Below are 6,037 nucleotides of genomic sequence, written 5' to 3'. Positions count from 1 at the left end.
ACATTATAGGATATCAAATATATTCCTTATCTCATGAAGAATCTGATCTCTATTGGTCAGTTGGATAGCATAGGTTATGCAGCTGAGTTTCGAAAGAGTTATGGGAAGATTGTGAAGGGTGTCATGGTGGGTAGCATGACACAAAATCTGGAACCCTAGGCACCATTGCAGGGTGAACCCTATACACAACTCGTAGTAACAGCAACCATGTTTATACACCCTACAGTAGTGTCAATAGACTTGCACATATGAGCGTCAAAGAAATAAAGATGATGGCTGCGAATGGAGTTTTAGAAGGCCTAAAATCTATTGATATGGGTGTTTGTGAGAGCTACGTTATGGAAAAATATAAACGAGTTAGCTTCACAAAGGCTGTCAGAGAACCAAAGAAAGTGGGATTGGAAATAATCCATACAGACGTTTGGGGACAATCTCTAGTTTCATCATTTCTAGTACCAAAATTCCATTGGTCAAATGTATCGCACTCTGCAGCGACAACTCTCTGTTGTCCTAAGGCTAGTGAGATATCTCACGACCACTCTTTTCCTCCTCAGCATATCTTGACACTATAACTTTGATCCATTATTCTCTTATATGGTTAACATTCACTCTTTAATGTCCGAACACATTTTATAACTACCACAAAACTCAAAACATACAATAAATTCATATAAGTTTTATAACATATCATATACTTCAAAATAGGGTTAGACTGCTTACTTGATCGCGGCGAGACGTGTCATTGAGCTGAGTCATAGAGATATACGACTCCTTATCTTAAGAAAAAATCTGTATAATCTAAAATTCGGCTGCTTTGATATCAAACAACTCTTTATTGAACTCTAGTTATATTCTTCTTTTTCGCCCTTTTTTTTTCTTTCTTTATTTTTCCTCTTTATTGAACTCTAATTAGCTATCTTACTATCCCTACTTAGGAAGGATGGATCAAAATGAAAAACTTGTAACTATTTTCTTTTATACTTTTTTTTTTAAATATTTATAACTATTTTTTCTTCCATATCATATTTAAATTTGGTCTCTAAATCTCTCAATAAATTCCTAAAAATTTGAACTTAAAAAAAAATTGAGAAATTAATCTTCATTTGAACTCGTGTTACAGCATAACATAACATAATATATGTCAAACACTCACAAAGTACGACACGTGGAGGGGCTACGGAGCACACGTTGTTAATACCTCATACAATTCATCCAACCAAGCCAATAGTAACACCACTTACCTGGTTGGTCCAAAGAGAAGTCACTAAATTTTTTGTATTGAGGTTCGTTAGATCATACTCATCGATGTCTAGTTCCAAAGCTAAATCCATACCGACTTCCTTCACTCTCCTTCTTTTTCTCCTTCTTTATTCAAATCCGCATTGGTGGGATGAAGAAAGAATGAGTTGGAGATTGAGAAATGGGAAGAGAAATAAAGAATGTGATGGAGGAAGAGGAGGAAATGGGAGGAAGTGGAGAACATGGATAAAATGAGCACCCACGCAACTCTTATGCATGTTAGTTTGAACTCCTGGTAGCTTAAATAAAGTTGGTCTCCTATAATAAAACAGGAATTTCTCTTATGATCATTGAATTCTTATAGACCCCAAGCTCAATATCATAAATACAATTATGCTTTATTTTGAACACACCGAATATGAAACTAAAGTGGGTTCAATTTAACTCCATTTTATTGCCATCTTGAATGATGTGTAGGGTATATTCTTGATTTACCTTAAAGTTCTTATGGGATGATAGTTTATATTAGTTAAGCTTTTTGCAAAATCACAGGTAGAAGACAACAACGATGAACCTAGGTCTATTAGTCATTTCAAAGACAATTTCTTTGTCCATCTCATCGGAATAACAGTTCAACTAAATCCATATTATGTAAAAAACAAGTTTACGACTCATAACACCAACTACCTAAATTATGACCTAAAAATTTGAAAACATAAGTTGTAGTTGATAATTGCACAAAAATTTCCCTAAATCCATGAACTTGTGTCCAATTAGTCAATCCTAAAGATTGTAACTAGCATAGAGTAATTGAAGCTCCACATGAAGTAATTTAAAGTTCCCATTACTTAACTAAAGTTCATCTCATCTTTAAAGAAGCATGGTTTGCACTTAAGTTAATGAAATGCTTATAGATTCCAACTCTTAGTACTATTAATGCCAGTATGTTTCATATGAGTTTGTCATAAATGAAACTAAGGTGCATTCAATACAACTTTATTTTGTTGTCATAGAGACAAAATAGAAGAATTAAATCAAACAAACTGATAAACTAAACCGAATCAATCCAACCCAAATTGATTAGTTTGTTTCCTTTGTTGGGTTGTTGGTTTATTTGATAACCCTTGTATATTATAACAATTCAATATAAAATGCCTTACTTACAAGTAAAATATTAGACCATCAACTTTTCATTTTATAGCCGTCCAACCACATAGAGAAAAATATATTTGAGTAGAAGCAAAAAATATTGGGTATTTAAGAAAAGGCATTTGGTTTAGTGGTACGACCCTCACTTACACGGTGCAACCTCAAATGCCCCTATATCTAAATCTTTTCTTATCAAAGGACTTCATATTTATATAAACTTGTTGTTCCTATTATTTACTTTTCAAACATACCTCTTAACTTCTCTACATCAATTGTTGGGCAACAAAGTCGACATAAAGGAATTAGAAAAGAGATATCAAAACTTAAACATGTTCACAAGGGCTTGGCCATTAAGTAGAAACCTAAAGTCTTTCTTTACATCCCAAGGCTTTATACTTGCCATCTTATCTAATAAAGAAAAGAAAAAAAAAACAAAAATTAAGGCGATTAAAACTATAATGATAATGCTCTTAATATCATTTCATTTTTCCCACTTTTGGTGAGTATGCCTATCCAAATCTGAAGCAGGTATTGTAGAGAGCTCTTTGTTCTTATTATGTTATTAAGACACATTCTACATCCAAGGCTTCAGTTCATGCGCATCGAGGACTTCATGTGTTTCATGCAATACGACAAAATACGACCTTAATACCTAGGCCCAAGGATTCATACATACGTTTTAAGTGGCATAATAAGGGCATTTGGTCTAGTGGTATGATTCTCGCTTTGGGTGCGAGAGGTCTCGAGTTCAATTCTCGGAATGCCCCTTCAAGATAGACTTTAATATAAAATGAAGTAAATAAGTACAATAAAATGACACGCGATGTGAATGATAATCCAAATAATAATATCAATGCATTCTATGTCGAAGTGATTCCTAAATTATACCTAATTTTCTACCATTTTGAACCTATTATGGATGACATTAAATATGTAATTTCTTTTCAATTTTTCATTTCTTTTCAATTTTTCCTTAGTCATGACATGTTGAGTAGCGATATTTCTACGGTTTTGTGGGGAATGTAGCTCAGATGGTAGAGCGCACCCGCATCTCCAAAAGAAACTATTTTGTTTTTATTATTAATATTTTATTTCTGTTCAATCTTTTCTTATTTATGACATAATGAGCGGAGATATTTTTTTTCATTTTCACAATTATTGATGACGGGTCATTTAGGGGTTTTTAATGTAAGAATCGTGGGGATGTAGCTCAGATGGTAGAGCTTCCCATGTGGAAAGTACGAGATCGATACCTTCCTTCTCCAAATGAAACGATTATTAAATATATTATTTCTTTTCAAAATTTTCATATTTACTACATGATGAGAAGAGATAGTTTTTCATTTTCACTATTATTAAGGACGAGATGTTTAGGGTTTTGTAACGTAAGAATTGTGGGGACGTAGTTCAGATGGTAAAGCGCTTGATTTGTATGCGAGAGGTATAGGGATTGATACCTTACATCTCCAAAATAAAACTATCTATTATTAAATATACTTTCAATTTTCCCTCATTCATGACAGGTTGAGTAGCAATATTTCTTCATTTTCATTATTATTGAGATTAAATCCAGGCCACTAACTTCTTTTGTGGGGAGACTATAAATATCCTCATGTCCTCAAATTATTATGTAAAAATTAGATTTGAGAGGAATGAAACTGATCTCTCAAGTTGAAGTTCCCCTTAAAAATTAGAGCATTATCTCTACCATTTCTAAGTTTCACTATTATTGAGATTAAATCGAGGTCACTAACTTCTTTTGTGGGGAGACTATAAATATCCTCCTGTCCTCAAGTTATTATGTAAAAATTAGATTTTAGAGGAATGAAATTGATCTCTCAAGTTTAGAAGTTCCCCTAAAAAATCCGAGCATTATCTCTACCATTTCTAAGTTTCAAGCAATTATTATGTGAAAATTAGATTTTAGAGGAATAAAATTGATCTCTCGAGTTTAGAAGTTCCCCTTAAAAATTCGAGCATTATCTCTACCATTTCTAAGTTTCAACCAATTGTTGGGGGTAGAATTGCACATGAGTCTATCAAGTTGGATGGTGTGGTTGAGTGAAATTCTCAACCTTCTACTTATTTTTGGGATTTATTCTCTTCCTATTCATTGTAATTTATCTTAATACAAACAAGTTTGTTTTTTTAGGGAATGTATTAAACACATGGGTTTATTAATTACTGTGAACTTAATACAAATGGAGTTAGTATATATACTAATAAAAGAGGAAATATGTTTACTAGAACATTTTTTTTTTAATATGAGATAGAAGTAAACATACCCGTAAAAAGAAATTGCATAAACTTAAAGAAGTTGATCCCATTTTACAATATAAATATTGTTAAAGGATAGCAAAGAAGTAGTTTTGACATATCAATGTAGGTTTTGAAAACTAAAATTAAAAGATTAAAAAATTAAAAAATATATATATAAAATAAAAGTCGTTTTCAAAAACTTAGTTTGTGGTGAAATTTTACTTAAAATTCAAATTTATTGTTTCAATATCTATCCCAAAGGAATGCATATGCTTTAGTGGCAATGTAGCTTCAACCAAAATAATTTGAGCTTGGTCATTCATAATCTTACAGGTACAAGGTAGGAATTATAGGATATGAACTTTATTTATGTCAATATTTTTTACAAATTTAGGGTTTTGTGATTTAAGAGTTGTGGGTATTTAGCTAGATGGTAGAGCGCCTGCGTAGCATGCGAAAGGTACGGGGATCTATACCCTGCATCTTCAAAAGAAACTATTTGTTATTCATATTTTATTTCTATTCAATCTTTCCTTATTTATGACATAATGAGTCGAGATATTTTTTTATTTACACAATTATTGATGACGGGATGTTTATGATTTTCCAATGTAAGAGTTGTGCGGATGTAGATCAAATGGTAGAGCACTTGCTTCTCGTGCGGGTAGTACGGGGATCAATACCTTACATCTTCAAATGAACAGATTATTAAATATATTATTTATTTTCAAAATTTTCATATTTACGACATAATGAGCAGGTATAGTTTTTCATTTTCACTATTATTGATGACGAGACGTTTAGGGTTTTGTGATATAAGAATCGTGGGGATGTAGCTCAGATAGTAGAGCACTTACTTTGCATGCGAGAGGTATGGGGATTGATACCCTACATCTCCAAAATAAAACTATTTATTATTAAATATGTTATTTCTTTTCAAGTTTTCCTTATTCATGACATGTTAAGTAGTGATATTTCTTCATTTTCACTATTAAGATGATGGAAAATTTAGGGTTTTGTGATGCAAGAATTGTGGGGATGTAGCTCAGATGGTAGAGCGCTCGCTTAGCGTGCGACAGGTACGGGGATCGATACCCCACTTTCTCCAAAAGAAACTCTATTCAATCTTTCCTTATTTATGACATCATGAGCCGAGTTATTTTTTCATTTTCACTATTATTGATGACGGGACGTTTAGGGTTTTCTGATGTAAGAATCAGAATCATTAGAATGTAGATTAGATTAAGAAACTCTATTCAATCTTTCCTTATTTATGACATCATGAGCCGAGTTATTTTTTCATTTCACTATTATTGATGACGAGACGTTTAGGGTTTTCTGATGTAAGAATCAGAATCATCAGAATGTAGATTAGATTTTAGATCGCTTT

At 32.4% G+C, this 6,037-nt stretch overlaps 1 non-coding gene across 1 annotated transcript; it reads left to right on the top strand.

Moving 5' to 3' along the window:
• The first annotated feature begins 3,083 nt into the window (after positions 1-3,083).
• On the top strand, positions 3,084-3,155 carry TRNAP-UGG. The gene has a single exon. It is a non-coding gene; the product is annotated as a tRNA-Pro (tRNA).
• The last annotated feature ends 2,882 nt before the right edge of the window (positions 3,156-6,037 follow it).

Source organism: Cucurbita pepo, chromosome LG01, assembly GCF_002806865.2.
Source record: "Cucurbita pepo subsp. pepo cultivar mu-cu-16 chromosome LG01, ASM280686v2, whole genome shotgun sequence".
In the NCBI taxonomy this organism is placed as follows: Eukaryota; Viridiplantae; Streptophyta; class Magnoliopsida; order Cucurbitales; family Cucurbitaceae; genus Cucurbita; species Cucurbita pepo.
The sequence above is the reverse complement of the archived record's forward strand: the minus strand, read 5'-3'. Positions and strand labels throughout refer to the sequence as shown.